The following is a 19,092-nucleotide window of genomic DNA, read 5'->3' as shown; positions in this document are numbered from 1 at the left end:
TACAGAATTGAGTAAAGCTGTGACTTCTGGTGCTGACACCTGCTTGATTCTCATGGTGATGGGCTCTGTCCCTCCTTGATGTCTGCACAGACCTACCTGAATATTTTGCCTGTGATTTCTTCCTTTTTTGCTGCAGAAATTCCCAAAGTCAGACCCCATAAACAGCTCACAGTAGCTTGGCTACTCCTTGACGCAATTTATCCCCTTCATGGTAGGAGCACCAGACACCTCACTGAGCTGCATAAGCACCTTTTGATTTCCCTCAAGGGAAGGCAGACACAGAAAGACAAAATGACTTGGCAAAGGTCAGCATGTGAACAAGAGAAGGCTGGGGCTCTCATCCTCCACAGTCTCTTCCTTTCTGTTAGGTCATCCATAGAAAAGGTCTCACAAGCACTCCCAGGCCCGTCCCTGGGAGATATAAGCACAAAAGCGCTCGTGGCTCCTGCAGAGCTGGCAAGCATTAACTCATGCTGTCCTACCTCCATGAGTGCACTTCTGCCCCCCCAACTGGAAACCAAGTGAAGGCAGTGCTGAGCTGTGGTTATTATTACGGCCTGTTTTGGTTGCCTGTGTTAACCATATTCACACGACTTGCGGAGTTGTGTGCCCCAGCAGTGGTGTGCAGAGGCAGGTCACATAGATGTACCCTCACAGATGTCATGGCCTGCACTAGGCTGGGCATTGAGCAGCGAGGCATTTACCTGGCCCGGGTGAAGGATACAGACAATAGGGGTCAAAGTCCTGATGCCATCTCATCCCTTCATGCTCCTGGGAGATGAGCTAAGACAGGAACAGGGCAACTGCGGGGGTGGGGGGGGTTATGGGCTCTGGAGAAATAAGACCAGTCAACAGCATTATAGTGGATCACAGCAATTCCTGTGTTACAGACCAGCTCAATGGAACAGGGGAGGAAGGAGTTTGGAAGGAGGATTTCTGAGATGCCCCAGCTGGCCCAGCGCAGGCAGTTTGCTCATTTGTCTGGATTCTTCATGGCTACTCAGTGTTATCACACCTCACAGGGTCCCTCTGGAAAGGAACAGCAAATGGGACCAGGTATGGTTGGATGCCCACAGCTGTATGGTGAATAAGCAGCCAGTGACAGGAAGGAAGCAACGGACTCTGAGCTTTAGGAAGAAAACGTTCAGCTCTAGCAGCCCAGAACTTCTAGCTCTTTGTTAGGTTTTATGCCTGGTTGTGCCATTTCATGTATGTGTTAAATGAAGCAGAAGCATTTGTGTCTTCTGGAATCTGGTGTGAAGACTACAACATCTTTGAAGGATGTTCCAAGGAAGACCCTCAAGCTCTTCAATGATCTATGAAAAAAGAGCTTGACCTCCTATCCTTGGAGGAATGTTGTCTGTGTCCAAATGACACAAGGGGAGAAGATGAGAATTTCATAGACACCAAATCATTCACTTCATACTAAAGGGAAGAACTCTCAACCCCAGGGTTGAAGAAGGATATCAGTTTGAACCTTAGGGGTATTTTACCTTCTTGGATACCCATTTCTATTTCCCGCTCACTGTTGTATCAGAAAGTGTCACTATGAACAGAGAATTAGTGATTAAATTATTGGATTATTTCTGCCAATTAGAAGAGTGGGCAGCTAAGTTTTATTTCATTGCAATGTTAAATCAGCTTTGATCATGAGCATGAAACCTCCCCATAGCACACCCAAGTACCTTCTCCAGTGATCAAAGACTGCACGTCAGATTGTCAGGTGATGGGGCAAAGGCTGCAGCCTTCGACTGCAGGAGGACTCCCTCAGGAGCAGGGGACCCATTAACAGGACACCCCTCAGCTGTTTTGTGACCACCGGGTGACGAGTAAGCTGCTGACAGATGAGGCCAGCTAGCTGTCCTTTGGAAGAGAGGTCAGAGAGTACTACAGAGTGGAACTGCAGATGTATGACTGCAGAATGACAAGGCCCTGAGGGGGAAGCCAGATGTGGGATTTCCCTGCTCAGTAAATGAGATATGGTAGGTGTACTCTTGACCCTTCTGTGATGGTCTTAATCAAACCAGGCCCTGCATGGAGGCAAGAGACTACAAACCTTCTGAGCAGAAAGGAGTGGCTTGAGTGCCTTGGGATGTTCTCTCTTCAGGAGCGCAGGATGACCTCCTTCCAGCTATCTCCCTCCTCCATCTAACGGACCATGTCTGATCTTAAAAGGCCTGATAATGAGCGTGATTTGATTAAGGCCACTGAGAATTATTGATTTTCCATTTGGGGAGGAGACTATGCATTGAACTGAAACAGAAAGAAAAAAATTCCCAATATTCAGCAGAATGAAACAATTAATTCTGGTTGACTGAAGCATTTGAAGTGACCCTGAACAAATGCTTTCCTTCCATTTGCCTTGGGGCTTTAAAAAAAGCCAAGAGGCAAAGACAGACAGTCAGATGGGGAAGCTAGGTGTCCTAGCCAAAGTGATTGAAAGAAATGCTGCCTTTCTCCTCACTTTGTGGCTGAAGATCTTAACCAATAGTGAGTGGGGAATCTTGCCTGGGATGTGTACAAACAGGTTTCAAACCTTTGGTGTACCCAGTTCAGACTAATAGACATGCATTGACATCTTATGAGGGTGAGAGGATGGACACATGCTCTGGGTCGTGATGTTCCAATTTCTAAAAATGGTAACGGTGCGGGCAAGAGAAAGCAAATGTGTGATGAGGAGGACTTGAGGCTGGAGCTGAAGGAAGTGAGCTCCAGCTGTGGGCAGTGAACACCCACCAGTGCTCCCTCAGTAAGTTTGCAGATGACACCAAGTTGGGTGGGAGTGTTGATCTGCTGGAGGGTAGGAGGGCTCTGCAGAGGGATCTGGACAGGCTGGATTGATGGGCAGAGGCCAACTGTATGAGGTTTAGTAAGGCCAAGTGCAGGGTCCTGCACTTTGGCCACAACAACCCCATGCAACGCTACAGGCTTGGGGAGGAGTGGCTGGAGAGCAGCCCGGCGGAAAGGGACCTGGGGGTGCTGGTTGACAGCCGGCTGAACATGAGCCGGCAGTGTGCCCAGGTGGCCAAGAAGGCCAACAGCATCCTGGCCTGTATCAGGAATAGTGTGGCCAGCAGGAGTAGGGAAGTGATCGTGCCCCTGTACTCGGCACTGGTGAGGCCGCACCTTGAATCCTGTGTTCAGTTTTGGGCCCCTCACTACAAGAAGGATGTTGAGGTGCTGGAGCGTGTCCAGAGAAGGGCAACGAAGCTGGTGAGGGTTCTGGAGCACAAGTCTTATGAGGAGCGGCTGAGGGAACTGGGGTTGTTCAGTCTGGAGAAGAGGAGGCTGAGAGGAGACCTTATTGCTCTCTACAACTACCTGAAAGGGGGGTTGTGGCGACGAGGGTGTTGGTCTCTTCTCCCAAGTAACTAGTGATAGGACAAGAGGAAATGTCCTCAAGTTGCACCAGGGGAGGTTTAGATTGGATATGAGGAAAAATTTCTTCACTGAGAGGGTGGTCAGGCATTGGAACAGGCTGCCCAGGGAGGTGGTGGAGTCGCCATCTCTGGAAGTGTTCAAAAAACGTGTGGATGTGGTGCTTCAGCACATGGTTTAGGGGACATGGTGGTGCTGGATTAATGGTTGGACTTGATGATCTTGAAGGTCCTTTCCAACCTAGTGATTCTGTGATTCTGTGATCTTGTGCCTGACATTGAGAATGACCAAAACCCACAAATAAGTCAGGACAGCTTCCATCAGGATGCTGGGGAGAACATCCTGATGGTGGGGAGATTCAGTTGAGGAACCCCTGTGCAGAGCCACGAATCAGGCAGCAAGGGTATTTGAACTCAAGTCAAAAGTGTTTGAACTGATTGCCTTTGTACCAGGTTGTTAAGGCAAGCTCCAAAAACCACCCCTCTTTGCAAAACGGGCCCAAGTCCCCCTGACAAACCAACCCCTCGAGGTGGAAATATTTTGTGTCAGGAATGTCAGCACCGAGTGTAAATAATGCTGGTGGCCACCCACTGTTGGCTTTTGACAAATTAAAGGCGTGCCCAACCCCTCATTTCTGGACACATTTCTTTTATCAGCATTTCCACAGGTACAAAATGAAGGACAAGCACAACACGGGAATTTACTGAGCCTTTGAATACACAGTATGATGGCGCATTTGTTACCTAGACTCACTGGCTGCTAACCGTGTCATTTACTTGGGTTGCTTGTTCTGCCAAGTCCACATAAGTCATCAGGAGAAATGCAAACACATTTCCAATTTTTTACATGAATTAGCGTCATGGCACAGGCTTTCTTGTATTTTGCTTCTATGGAAAATACTTTTTTTTTCATTTCGTACCCGGCAGTTTTCCTCCTACACATCATGCAGACAAATAAACAGCCCCACAATCTAGCCAGGGAGGTTAGCAGGCTTGATACTGTGCTGTGTCTAACCGAGCCAGTCTTTTACATATGTTATATATTCACCTTTTCTCTGGCATCTGCATTGCACTTGGGAAAACACTCGCACGCAAAGGGATGGGCTCTGGGGAATGGAGAAACATTATCTAGCACGGGAATACTCAATTAATTTTCAGCAAGCAGCTTTTATAATACATAACATACACTTAACATAATACACTTTGGTCTTGTGCCAGAGATTCTAAATGATTAGGCTGTATCAATTTACTCTTGAAACACTGATTAAAATCTCAAAACTTTCATAGCAAATGATGCATGAACCAGAATCTGAAATGTGATGATTGAAATATTGCAATGTCACAGATTCATCACACAGCCTTTCCAAATCCACTCTCGGTTTCAGCTGGCCCCTTAAATGTTCTACTCACACGTCCTAGTGATCAGCTTTTTTCTCCCACTCCGTCTCCCCCTCCCCAACACTCTGCCTTTTGGAAAGATAATAGCCAGGCCTTAATTGAAGCAAACAGGTCATTAAAATAGTAATTTTGTAGACATTCGCAATGACAGACATTCATTCACTGCCAAAGACAAGCAAAGAATCAAGGACTGGATATTTCATGCACATTAATTCTACCATAGACCCAATCAAAGTTAAACCTCCTCCTCCCTTCTTACTGTGAGAAATTTACATTGGGCACAAAATTTAAACAAAGAAAAACAAAAAACAACTATTTACCTCTTGCCCTGTGAATCGTGCCCTAGCCTTGAAGCAGGCCTTAGCAAACCGTGTCACACCTTATGCTATGAGGAGGACTCTCATCTCCTGTTTCTTGGTGCACAGTCACATCTCATCATTTGCTGCAGATAACAGAGGTCATATGACCCCGATTACTTTTACAACCTCTCTGTAGGATGGCTCTCATCACAGTGTCACTAAAATGCACTTAGTTCCCACTGGAATCCAGAAACTCCAAGCCAAATTGCCTGCTGTGTGAAGCGTGTTGTCCAAAGAAGATGCCTGACCTAGGAACCATTATACAAGAGTTTTTTTAAATGATACTTTAGCAGCAAGCCATTGCTATAAATCTAATATTGGGTCTCAAAAGTCTGTAAAGGTAAGTACACTTGGCCTTCTTCAAACTGCCAGTTACAGGTCCCTTACGTAGATGCCAAACTGCAGTGTCTCCAGGGAGAAGCGATGCATGATTCAGACAGTCTGGTGGTGAGGACGACCTGACCTGCTCTGGCAAAGGAGAGCCCTCATCACCCTGAAGGTAGGCATCTGAGCCTGGACTCATCTCATTTAACTTCAGGTCAAGTTGAGAGTCGTCTTACAGTAGAGTTTTTTCCCACAGTCTGTAGAGAGAGGGAAGACCAGACCCTTTGTCAGCACTCACACGAAGACACATTTCTGTCTCCAGTGACTCTGGAGGAAATGGCTCCTAACAAAGTGTTCAGTTAAATGCCTAAAAGGAGGTGAAGCCACCTGGGCCGGGCAGTAACCCAGCGTAGCTGCCTCCACATGAACTGCCTATGTGCTCCATTGCCAAGTCAGGTTAGGCAGGTTAGGACCAACATGCCTGGCCACGACTGGCATCACATTCACATCTAAGGGTGCTAGGAACTAGGGCCTCGGAAGATGACCTCTGCTCCAAACATCTTAGGGGCCATGCGAGGGAGGGAGAAGATGGAGGAAAAGCACATCATAATTTCAAGGTGCGGTGTAGATGCCTGGCTAGAAGCAGCAGCAGTCCCCCGAAGGCTCCCCTCCTCCCAGCTGGCAGTGCTCTCCGCTATGCTTTCTGCATGCTTGAACCCACGTCCCCGAGCTCTCCTGGTCCGTAACACGCCACCATTGGTGGACAACTTCTGTGTTCTTTTCAGAGCTTTTACTCTGCTTCAGCTCAAGCTGTATGTATGAAAGAAGGAAAAAAAACCAACAACCGAATGAGATCATTTTTCTCTTCTCATCTCAGACATTCAGCCTGCTAGCCAGGGTTACTGGAATAAAGCAGGGAAGCTCTTTTTCCATAGCAAGCCATCTGGTTGACATAGACTCACACTGATGCTAATCTGTTGGTTTCTTTCTTTTTATTATTTTTTTTTTTTCCTGAGGAACACTTCATCTGCAGCTGTAAATTCAGACCTGCTCCCTCTGTGTGCGGAGCATTCATTTTGCACACATATTTATTACCACATTATGCCCCATTGTAGGTGTCAGGAAATCATTGTTATCCTTGGTGTGTCTACGTTGTTCTAATGTCAGGGATGTACTTTCAAATGGAAATTAAGCAATTATGTTTCACATGGGGAAACCTGACAGACGCATAGATTTTTACACCACTGGCAATGTCGCTGTCACAAAAGCAGACATTGTTCTCGGCGGACTGTCAAAGAAATATAATGTATTTCAAGAGCAAAGTGGGAGGGGAGGGGAGCAAGGAGGGGGAATGCGGGGTAATTAACTGTGTGATTCGAGTTCATAGATCACAGAGCTGTTTAACTTGAAAATGCAATAACGACAGGACAATGAGGCTACTTAACTCATCCTTGAAAAGGAGGTTTCCAGTAGCCTTTTAAAACACAAATAAATGCTTTCAACCCTATCTTCACCTTCAGCCTGGTTAAACCAGGATGTTGCTGTGTATTTACTATTTTCACCACTTATTTAGGATCAGGTTAAGTAGGCACCAGAACAAGGCTGTAGGAGCAAAGAGCCATGCTGGTTCCCAGTTCATCGAACGTCAGCTCTCTAGCTGAGCTGGCTGGGCAGTGTCCTTGGGGCAGGGACCTGGAAGATCATTCACCTGGTGAGAACTGTGTGCCACAGGTTGGTGCCACGCATGAAAAAGGGACGGGGACCTTCTGCTCGGTCCCCGTGGCTCTGTTGTTGTAATGCAGCACACAGTGCCGGTCTAGAGCCTGGTGCAGCACAACCCGCCTTCCCTCCTCCTTTCCTCCCCTCAGTTATTTTTGGTTTGTTACAGGCTTTATTCAGCAGTCTTTTGTGTAACTCTCCTCTGCCCTTGGTCATTAGCTTCATACTACTCCCCCGGGTGTAATAGACCAACAGCAGTCCAAAGCCAGCAGCCAGTGAGCGCAGGCAAAGGGCTGTACTCATGCCCAGTTGAAATCAACAGGAATCTGGGGCCCAAGGAAGAGAATACCTGAAAAAAATGAAGTCTTTTAAAAATGTTTCAATCAAGTATTCACCAGTAAACACATATGTTTTACAGCAGGAGCTGTAAAGAAGTGCAGCAGTGTACATCAAAAACTAGGCACGCAGTTAAATGGATTTCTAGACAAGATCAAAAAGCACTTAGCACCTTTCAGGGATAATTTATTTGATTAATGGATATTTTAGACGGGCAGATCCTGCAGTCTTCACTAAGGCAAAATTCTTATGATTGAGATTACAGAGGGACAACTGAAGATCAGGACTCCTGTAAGCCAAGAGCTGCGTGAACATGGCTAAGGAAATGGGCCTCACCTCAAGTAGTTCACATTAAAAATACAAGGCATCACAAAACCACTGACAGGGGGGAAAGTGGAGATTTCTATCTCTCCTCCTCTCCATGAGCCAAAAAAGGTATATAACTCACCCCAGGTCTCAGTGGAGATTCGGGGCAAGCCAAGAACTGAACCCAGACTGCACAGATGCCAGTCTGGGCTTTCAAGCTCCTCCTCTGGTCAGCCAGGTCCTTTTACCTGTGTGAAAGGGGAATAAAACCCACAACTCTTGGTTTGGGTTCAAGTGGGTGCAGATGCCCAGGTCTACTGCTCCTAGAGATGCGGAGCAGAAGCACTTGTTGGCACCTGGACACATCTGCTGAATGTGAGGAGACCCTACCCTGTACCCACAGCCCAAGGAGCCTCGCTGGGAAACTGTCACCCATAGCTCTCAGGCTAGGAACCAGTGTTGATGTCACTGGCTTCAGGACATGAACCCTTCTGTCCTTGTCTTCTGCAGCTCCTTTCTCACCTTTCCTACCTACTCATTGACCCTGGTCACAGGCTCTGGTTATAATTCTCTTCCTGCTCCCCCAGGGAAGGCATGACTTGTTTGTTAAGACACCCCCTTCCTGATCCTTCCTCCCATCTCCTTTATTTCATTCTCAGCTCCATGAAAAGATAAACCACATGAAACCTGAAAGCACCTGTATTGGGTCTGTGTGGCAAAATTTTGGTAGCTGGGGTGCTGCAGGGGTGGCTTCTATGAGAAGCTGCTAGAAACTTCCCCTGTGTCTGATGGAGCCAATGCCAGCTGGCTCCAAGATGGACCCACCACTGGCCAAGGCTGAACCCATCAGTGATGGTGGCAGCGCCTCTGGGAGAGCAGAGTTGAGAAGGGGAAAAAACCGGCAACAGCAACTGCAGCCGGAGAGAGGAGTGAGAACATGTGAGAGGAACAGCCCTGCAGACCCCCAGGCCAGTGCAGAAGGAGGGGCAGGAGGGGCTCCAGGCGCCGGAGCAGAGATTCCCTGGCAGCCCCTGGTGAAGACCATGGTGAGGCCGGCTGTGCCCCTGCAGCCCATGGAGCTCCATGGGGGAGCAGATCTCCACCTGCAGCCCGGGGAGGACCCCACGTCAGGGCAGAGGGATGCCCGAAGGAGGCTGTGACCCCGTGGGAAGCCCATGCTGGAGCAGGCTCCTGGCAGGACCTGTTAAACCTGTGGGAGGAATGCCATGCTGGAGCAGGTGAAGAGTGTGAAGAGTCCTCCTACTGAGGAGGAAGGAGAAGCAGAAACATGTGATGAACTGACTGCAACCCCCATTCCCCATCCCCCTGCTCCACTGGCAGGGAGGAGGTAAAGAAAATTGGGAGTAAAGTTGAGCCCGGGAAGAAGGAAGGGGTGGGGGGAAGGTGTTTTAAGGTTTGGTTTCATTTGCCATTATCCTACTCTGATTTGATTGGTAATAAATTAAATTAATTTTCCCCAAGTTGAGTCTGTTTTGCCCATGATGATAATTGGAGAGAGATCATTCTCTCCTTGTGCTTACATCGACCCACGAGCCTTTCGTTATATTTTCTCTCCCCGGCCCACCTGAGGAGGGCAGTGACCGAGCGGCTTTGGTGGGCACCTGGCATCCAGCCAGGGTCAACCCATCACAGCGCACCTTGAGAAGATTGAAGATAGCTGGACAAGACCACAAGTGCTGCTGTAACACTGGTAGATCAGCACCACATGGCTTCTTCAACAAGAGACAAAAATCAACGCCCCACAGATTAGGTGGGTAAGATGAAGAAACAAACATGCCCAAATGACAGAGCTCCCTGTAAGTGCAGAAGGGGCATCAGTATCAGCATCAGCTGGGCTTCTGTCAAGCAAGGCTGGGGTGGAGGGAGATGACATTTTTGGCCCTCTGCAAATATATATTATACAACAACTAGGCAAAATGTACAAAATCTTTCCTAGGAATGTTTGCAGCTGATAGAGTGCTACAGGAGAAAAACAAGTTAGTGACACTGTCAGGACAATGGGCCACAAGCAATCCATATGCATGGCAGTGCTGCCATGCCTGGGGGTGAAGATTACAGGCCATCTCAGCAAGTAATGAATCTGAGAAAAAAGCATGGTGTGGGCCCAGTGTACTACTGATGGACCACCCACACCATGCACAACATTACGGTAGAAAGGGAAAATGTGATCCTTGGATATTGAATTGCAAACTCCCAAGTAGGATCCTGATTTTGAAAAATTCAGACTTGAACAAAAAGAACGGGAAAATAAGCATTATGATGAATGACTCCAATCTATTCAGCTTCCCCGAAAAAAGCTGAAGGGTGCCAACTCAGGTTCAGGTGGTGGTGATGTTCTCCACCCCACAAAGGAAGAAGAAATCCAGTGGCTAGAAGGTAAAGCCCAATGTACTTTGGACGAAAAAAAAAGTACATATTTTCAAACAGAAGGATACTTAAGCACAAATACCTTGCCAAGGTCTGGATGAGCAAATCAATGTTGAGTGTTTCTTATTCTCCTAAGAACGGTGGTTTGCTTTATATGGGAGTTCATCTAGGTCCTCTATTACCATAGGACAATAGAATAGATAGGACAGTAGAAGTTGCAGAAGGCAAAGGCAGGTACTTGGAGAACAAACTGCTAACTGTAGGAGATCAGGTTCGAGACCATCTAAGCAACCTGAAGGTGCCTAAGTCCATGCGACTTGATGAGATGCACCCGCGAGTCCCGAGGGAACTGGTGGATGAAGTTGTTAAGCCACTATCCACCATATTTGAGGTTGTGACAGTCCAGTGAACTTTCCACCGACTGGAAAAGGGGAAATGTAAACCCCATTTTTAAAAAGGGAAAAAAGGAAGACTCAGGGAACTACAGGCCAGTCAGTCTCATCTCTGTGCCTGGCAAGATCATGGAGCAGATCCTCCTGGAAACTATGCTAAGGCACATGGAAAATAAGGAGATGACTCGTGACAGCATGGCTTCACTAAGGGCAAATCGTGTCTGACAAATTTGGTGGCCTTCTATGACAGGATTACAGCATTGGTGGATAAGGGAAGAGCAACTGACGTCATCTACCTGGACTTGTGCAAAGCATTGGACACTGTCCCATACGACATCCTCATCTCTAAATTTGAGAGACATGGATTTGATGGATGGATCACTTGGTGAATAAGGAACTGTCTGGATGGTTGCACTCAACGAGTTGTGGTCAACAGCTTGATGTCTAAGTGGCGAGCAGTGACGAGTGGCATTCCTCGGGTTGGTATTGGGACCGGTGCTCTTTAACATCTTTGTCAGTGACATGGACAGTGGGATTGACTGCACCCTCAGCAGGTTTGCCAAGAGCATTATGCTTTGTGGTGCAGCTGACACGCTGGAGGGAAGGGATTCCATCCAGAGCATTGACAGTATCCAGGACCTTGACAGCCTTGAGAGTTGGGCCCATGTGAACTTCATGAACTTCAACAAGGCCAAGTGCAGGGTCCTCCACCTCAGTTGAGGCAAACCCTGGTATCTATACAGGCTGGGGGATGAAGGGCTTGACAGCAGCCCTACTGAGAAGGACTTGGGGGTACTGGTGGATGGAAAACTGGATATGAGCTGGCAGTCTGAGCTGGCAGCCCAGAAGGCCAACCATATCCTGGGCTGCATCCAAAGAAGTCTGGCCAGCAGGTTGAGGGAGGGGATTCTGCTCCTCTACTCTGCTCTGGTGAGACCCCTCCTAGAGTCCTGCATCCAGCTCTGGAGCCCTCAGCACAGGAAAGACATGGACCTGTTGGAGCGGGTCCAGAGGAGGGACACAAAAATGATCAGGGGGATGGAACACCTCTTCTATGAGGACAGGCTGAGAGAGTTGGGTTAGTTCAGCCTGGAGAAGAGAAGGCTCTGGGGAGACCTTCTTGCAGCCTTCCAGTACTTAAAGGGGGCTTATAGGAAAGATGGGGACAGACTTTCTAGCAGGGCCTGTTGCAATAGGACAAGGGGTAACGATTTTAAACTAAGAGAGGGCAGATTTAGACTAGATACAAGGAAAAAAATTTTCACACTGAGGGTGATGAAACACGGGAACAAGTTGCCCAGACAGGTGGTAGATGCCCCATCCCTGGAAATATTCCAGGTCAGGTTGGATGAGGCTCTGAGCAACATGATCTAGTTGATGATGTCCCTGCTCATTGCAGGGGGCTTGGACTAGATGACCTTTGAAGGTCCCTTCCAACCCAAACTATTCTGATTCTAGCAGGAGCACCAGCCTGAACTCGTATTAACCTTGGATGCAGCCTGTCAGTCCCATGGACTTGTACATGTTGGATTCACCCAGGTAGTCCCTGGCTCAATCCTGCACTGCTGGTTGCTCTCCTTGAACTCTTTCAATCTGCACAGAGGTCTGGGACACCGTTTTTGGTGAAGACTGAAACAAAAGAAGACATTGAGCATCTCAGCCCTGCTAGGTGTCCACTGTCAATATATCAGTGCCCTATTCAGCAACAGGCCCACATATTTCTTGTTCAGCCTTTTACTTCTAATGTAGAAGCCCTTCATGCTGTCTTTCGTGTCCCTTGCAAACCTCAATTCCAGTTGTGCTTCAGCTTTCCTGACACCATCCATTCATGCCTGGGAAATATCTCTGAATTTCTCCTTGGTAGTCTGGCCATGCATCCACCTCCTGTACACCGTCTTTTTGCACTGGAGCTCTACCAGGAGCTGCCTGCTTAGCAAGCTGGTCTGCTGGTATGTTTATTTGTTTTCATTAATTTTGGGATGATCTGTTTCTGTGCTTGGAGGATGCTGTCCTTAAAGTCATGCCAGATTTCATGAGGTCTTTAAGCCTCCAGTAGCAGCCGCCATGGGATCTCACCTACCAGTTAAACTGACTAAGCTGAATTTCACTCGTCTGAAGTCCAGGGTCTGGATTCTGCTGCTCTTTTTCCTCACTCCCATCAGGTTCTTAAGCTTCCACTATTTCATGGTCATTACAGCCAAGGTTGCCATTATCACATCCCCAACCAGGTCTTCCTTGTTAGAAAACAGCAGATCCAGCTGTGCATTACTCCTGGTTGGTACATCCAGTTAGCTGTGCTAAGGAATTACCTCTGATACCATCCAGAAATCTAGGCTGCTTGTGTCCAGCTGAGTTGTTCTTCCAGCAGGTGGTAGGCAGGTTAAAGTACCCCCCTTGAGAATCAGGGCCTGTGATTGATTTCATATGCTTTCTCACCCTGGTCTGTAACACACTGCCAGCATGATGTCACAATCATTGGCTTCTCCTCTGATCTCACCCCACAAGCTGTCAATCAGCTTGCTGTTGGTCCTGTAGAGGAGCTCCATACATCCAAACTGCTCCCTCACACAGATGGTAGTCCTTCTCCTCATCTTTCCTGCTTCTTTGCTGAAGAGCTTGTATTGCTCCATCACAGGTCTTCACTGGGGTGGACTATCCCACTATGTCTCAGTTATTCCAATGGTGTTGTAATGTTGTGGCTGCATGCAGAGCTCTAGTTCCTCCTTCTGGTTTCTCAGGCTGACTGTATTTGCATAATTATACTTGAGGCAAGAGTCCCTTTCCCCTGCTTTACCATTTCTGAAGTCTTCAATTTATCCAACACCCTGCAGCCTCTGCTTTTAACCCTTATACACTGCTACCTCATTTAACCGGGTTGTCATTGCCCCCTCCCTCCCCTGTCCTTCCTAGTTCAGCTTCTCCCTACCAGGTTGGTCAGACTGTTGGCAAAGATGCTTTTGCTCCACTTTCTCAGGTGGATGCCACCTCTCCCTAGCAGGCCTCAGTCCTCAGAGTGGCTGCCATGGTCATAAATGCCCAATTCCTGCAACCAGGTGTTGACTCACTGGAGCTATCTGTTCCTCCCCAAGTCCTTCCCCTTCACTCATGGAGACCAGGTATTGTGTCCATAATGGTTGAGGCTCTGCCAACCTATAAACATAAGTATGTTAATACACACTGTTCATTTAAACTCAATACTTCCAAACACCAGGACAGAATTTAGCTACACAACTCCTATTCTGCTCAATAGGATTTGTGTGGTTAAACTTTGGCAGAGTTGAAAATACTCACACACACATAGAGCAGAACACATGGACACAAGTATGAAGACATCTGAGAATGTCACTCTTTGTAGTTATTCTGCAAGTCCTCTGGGACAGATACCTGATCTCTCAGTGGCCTTCAAAGCCAAGTAGGACTTTTTTGTACACTGTAAAAATAAACAGTCCTCTATAAAGAACTGCTGAAAAGGGCCCTGGAAAACTCTGGACCCAGAATCTCTCTGATCCTTGTGCTACTGGCAAACTCATTTTTGTGGTGGTTTTCTCTTAAAAAGGTCCAGTAATGTTTTCTTCTTGCCGTGGAGTAGCATGTCCATTCAGATGAGTTACTGCTTTTTAGTAGTTGCCTGCTGCCTAGTGGTTTTCACATACCACTGGCACAAGTAAAGAAGAACATTTACTGCACAACTCCCAGACAAAATGAGAGGCTGGAAAAGTGCTGGATCATGGTCCTCTTTGCTCCCCTGTTATCGAAGCTCTCTCTCTCCTCTCTGCCCTTCCTACCTCTGCTCCTTTATTTCCCATCTTTAACCTTTTTTCCCCCATAACTTCCTGCAAAAAAATTACTCTTATCCCTGTAGGTAAGCATTTGGCCCAAGCTGCTGGTCACTAAGCAGTAGCCCCAGAAGGGAAATGTCAATCTCTTCGAGCCCAAAATATGCACACAGGGACAACCTGCTTTGGAAATAAAAAACACTGCAGACCCTAAAGGTCTCCCCTCTGCCAAAGCTGCACTCTCTGGCTGGAGAAAAAGGACGTAGCACTGCAGTACTGTGTCAGCACATCCACCACACATTCCATAGTATCATAGAACAGCCCAGGCTGGAAGGGACCTGAAAGATCATCTGGTCCAATCTTTTGTGAGAAAGGGAGTCTAGATGAGATTACCTAGCACCCTGTCCAGTTGCATCTTGAAAACCTCTGGTGACGGGGACTCCACCTCATCCCTGGGGAGCTTGTTCAGTGAATAATTGTTCCTACTGCAAAAATTTTCTTTCTTACGTTGAGATAAAACCTCTCCTACTGCAACTTATACCTGTCACCTCTTGTCTTCTCCATGTGACTCCTCATGAAAAGCACGCCTCATTCCTCTTTGTAGCTGCCCTTTAAGTACTGAAACACTGTGATGAGGTCCTCCCTGAGCCTTCTCTTCTCCAGGGAGAAAAGACCTAACTCCTTCAGTCTTTCCTGATATGGTAGATTCTCCAGCCCTTCAATCATCTTTGTGGCCCTCCTTTAGACCCCCTCCAGTTTGTCCAGGTCTTTCTTGAACTGTGGAGACCACAACCGGACACAGTTCTCCAGGTGCATCCTGACCAAAGCTGAACAGAGAGGGATGATCATGTCTCTGTCTCGGATAGATTTCCCCACTACATTCAAACTTATTTCCTCATTTGAATCTCACTCCAGTTCCACCACTGCTCCATCTACTTAGAGCTGGAGCAGAATACATGCTTATGCCTGTGCTGGGTGTGGAGTACTTGCAAAGGTTAAAATCTTGTCCTGCCTGTGGAATCTCTCCTTGTCTTCACAGCTCTTGCATGTTGCCCAAATAACCTGTCATGAGAGCAACCATCCTGCTAAAACTCCACAAACATGTTTTCTTTGCTAGGCTTATGGTATAACCAGACTCCAGGAAGGCCAGAAGTTACAATTTGTGCTTACTAGAGGCAAAATCATACCAAAGCAGCACAAAAACTGTAGGGACTTTTGTTTGCGGGAACAAATGGCAGCATTAAGTTCTCCATAAAGGTTCTATTCTGCAAAGCTCAGCCTAAGCCAACAGCTCATGACCTGGATCTAGAGAAAAACTTCTCTCCATCCAGACTGGGGAGCCTGGGTCAGGGCCCAGTTACTCTGTTGCAGGTTGTCTGCCTCACATGGTAGTACAAATCAAGTGGTAATCTCACACTGCTTTTCCTAAAATCAGAGCAAATCAGTGCCTCTGTAGCTCTGGTCTCCAAAGAGGTATTCCTGCTTGTGGTAGGCATATGGGAGTTCAAAGAAGTTCAGGTTGAGTTCACTGGATTCAATTTTAAATGTACTTTTATTTAAACTGTAATCCTGTGAGCTAGTAACTGTCACAACTTACTGTGATGAGGTAGGGAGACATAATTCACTGTTTATAGATTGAAGGCTGAGGGACAGAGAGCTGAAGTACAGTTGGATATACTCTTTCAGTTGAGCCTTAACAGCTTAAACAGTTACGACCCTCTGGCTGTTGGTTGCTGTTTGAATTCACACTGGAAGGCTGAATGTGCCTCACACAATAAGTCACAGCATCGCAGCCAAAGGGGCAGGGGGCAGTTAACAGCTGAGAAACAATAACTGGAAATTAAGGGGCTGAAACTCCTTAAAATCAGTTACAAGAGTACATCTGGAAAGGGGGAGAGAGGCCCAGATCAACTTACCTACCTTCACTGCTTGCAGATAAAGCAGATAGTCTAGCCCAATTTCTCAGTGCTTCCTTGCGGGCTGATGGGAATGTTTTAGGCACCAGAGAGTGGACTGCAAAATTATTACAAACAAATTTTGCTCTCTCAAACATAGAACAGTAATTTGAGGAGGTGGAGTAATAGGGTGAAATTTCAATGATTGTTTTAGCGGGCTGTAAGGGAAAACCATATGGCAACATTGCAGAATATAATCTGTAGGGTGAAGGGGAGGTTTCCCCTCCCAACAGAACAGGTTAAAAAATAAGTTTATTATGTATTTGTAAAATAAGGAGAGAGAAGAAAAAGAGCGAGAAACAATACTTAATGGAAAGCTAAAGAAATCTTGAAAGCCTGCCCTATCCTGTCGAGCCTGGAGGCTAGATTCAATTCCTCAAATTCAGGACCGCCTCCAATTCACGAAGGCACTATGGCCATACTGAAGGCAGCCACCCATAAACCCTGTGTGCAGGCACACACAGGGTCTATGCTCATCCTACTGTGCATGAGGAAGAGCCACAGCTCCAGAGGACGATTCATCCCGGAATACAAAAAGTCACCTTTTCAGGATGTTCTTCATTAATAACAGAGAAGCTGTGCAGAGGTGCGTAGAGACCTAAGTTTCAGGTGGTTAAAATGAGGTGGATGACTCCTGAACAAGTTTCTTCAAGGAAGCTTCAGTTTAACCATTCTACTCAGTTTATCTGATCAGCTCTTTTTTACTTTCACTCCTACTAAATCAAGTTTGAACTGTTTATGAAGAACCTCTAGCAATGCCAGCTGCACAGGGAATTCAAGAGGAAGGGGCTGGTGGTTCCATTCATGACCAGGACTAACTTCACCCATTTGTAGAGTTGCAGAAAGCTTTGATTTTGGCTGTCTTCATGAATGCAGGTGCCTGTTCTGAAACAGTTTGCTTGGCTGGTGTGAAGTCAAGGGGAGGTGGGGCTGTACCAAGTCAGCAACTTTTGAAAAAGACCTTTTGAAAAAGAATCAGGCCCTCAGAGTGCGAAGACAAAGGGTGAACACAACAATAAACATAACTCCCAATCAGAAGCCATATTTTAAAGCACAGCTTTTCACTTTTCTATTAGCTTCCCTTTTTTAAAACTGATGAGCCTCACTGGAGCATTGCTTTACCTGCGATAACATTGCTTGTTTTGCAACCATCTCAAAGTACCAAATGCTTTTTAAAAGGGAGCTTTGGAAAAATTAGGGCAATTAGCAATGTGAGAGACTTTAAGAGATGTAACAGTTGAGCACACAGAGGGTACTAGAGAACTAAGCTTAGATACCTGAGCTATGGCAGTTCTTTAAAGACGTATAGCAATGTGCCATTTTCTTTAGTCTTTGCATTACTTTGTGAATTGACTTTATTGAGCTAAACAGTGTAAATGCTATATTACATTTAAACAGAAGATGCCTTATTGCTCTGTCCTTAGCACCAGTAATTCTGTTTCTACAGAAAAGTGCTGGTGAGTGATGGGTTTATGAAACGGTACAAATCTTAGTGCTTTTCTTGCTTGGTTCTCATTAATATCAATAAACCAACTTGACCGCCAAATAAAACCCACGACCTTTGTTTTGCCCTTGGTTCTCTGAATTTTACAAATGAAATGGCAGTAACCCTCCTAACAGCCTTGAAGCCTCATGGCAGCACTTAGCACAGCATCATGGTGATACCAGGATAGTGTTTTGGCAGAGGAACAGCTTTTCCCCTGTGTTTGATTAACTGTGTGCTACAAAAAATGTGGAAAAGAATTGTCTATCCGTTCTGTGTAAGTTTGAGATGGAACACCTATATACTACATATGTGGTGGCAAAAAACATGAAATACGTAAAAAATCACATGAATATCACATCATTCTCTTCACCCCCACTCTCCTCATCCCACCATCACTCAGAGATTCACCTCCACGTTCATGAAAATCAAAATATCCAGAGTACTTAGGCCAACAACTATATGTACACAGAAATGAGTTTTCACTAGAACATCTGTACGGTAAGGTCCCCAAGGATTAGCCTAATTGCTTCAGTGAATCTGTCTTAATGAACTTTTAGATTCACATCTATCTCAGGATTCATTATTTCCTTCAACTCAGTCTAAGAATCACCAACTAGCTTGTGGAGGCTAGTATTAGTAGTCTGATTACACTGCATTTTTCTTTGTATCTTTCTGTGAACTTAATGAAGTAATAATCAACAATTTATTCCAAATGTTTTATTTCTTTCTTGTACATGAATTAAAAAAAAAAACTTACCAAAAAATGGAACCACACCTTACTGAAATATCGACTCTTATTCATACATCAAGCATTTTTTTAATATAAGCTAGAAAAATAGAAATTTCATCTTGGACCCATATAATATTCTTGCAGTACTGGCTAGAAAATGATGTTAAAATAAATATTTTTTCCTTGAAAAAGGACAGTGCACATTGCTTAACCAGACAACCATAAAAGTAACAAAAAGAATTCAGTGCAAATTTCTAGGATAAGCATTCAGTCTAAAACATTTCCTTTCATACATTACTTCTGAGTGATTAGCAGTTCAGGTTTTTCATATTCTGAAAGAGAGTTGATCAGAATCAGTTGAAAAGAAAGCTGAATGAGCTGTTGTCTCTTTGTCCTGAAATTTTTCTTTCAGCAATGTCTTAATAAACTCTTCTTGGAGCTCTCATTTGACTTGAAGTTAGGCAGAATTTGCCAGAGTGGAAGCAAAATATTTTACTTCTTACCTAGAATGCTTCAAATATATTTAAGCTTTACAGAACATTTTGG

Source organism: Phaethon aethereus, assembly GCF_964289735.1.
Source record: "Phaethon aethereus genome assembly, chromosome: 1".
Classification (NCBI taxonomy): domain Eukaryota; kingdom Metazoa; phylum Chordata; class Aves; order Phaethontiformes; family Phaethontidae; genus Phaethon; species Phaethon aethereus.
This window is presented reverse-complemented; position numbering follows the sequence as displayed.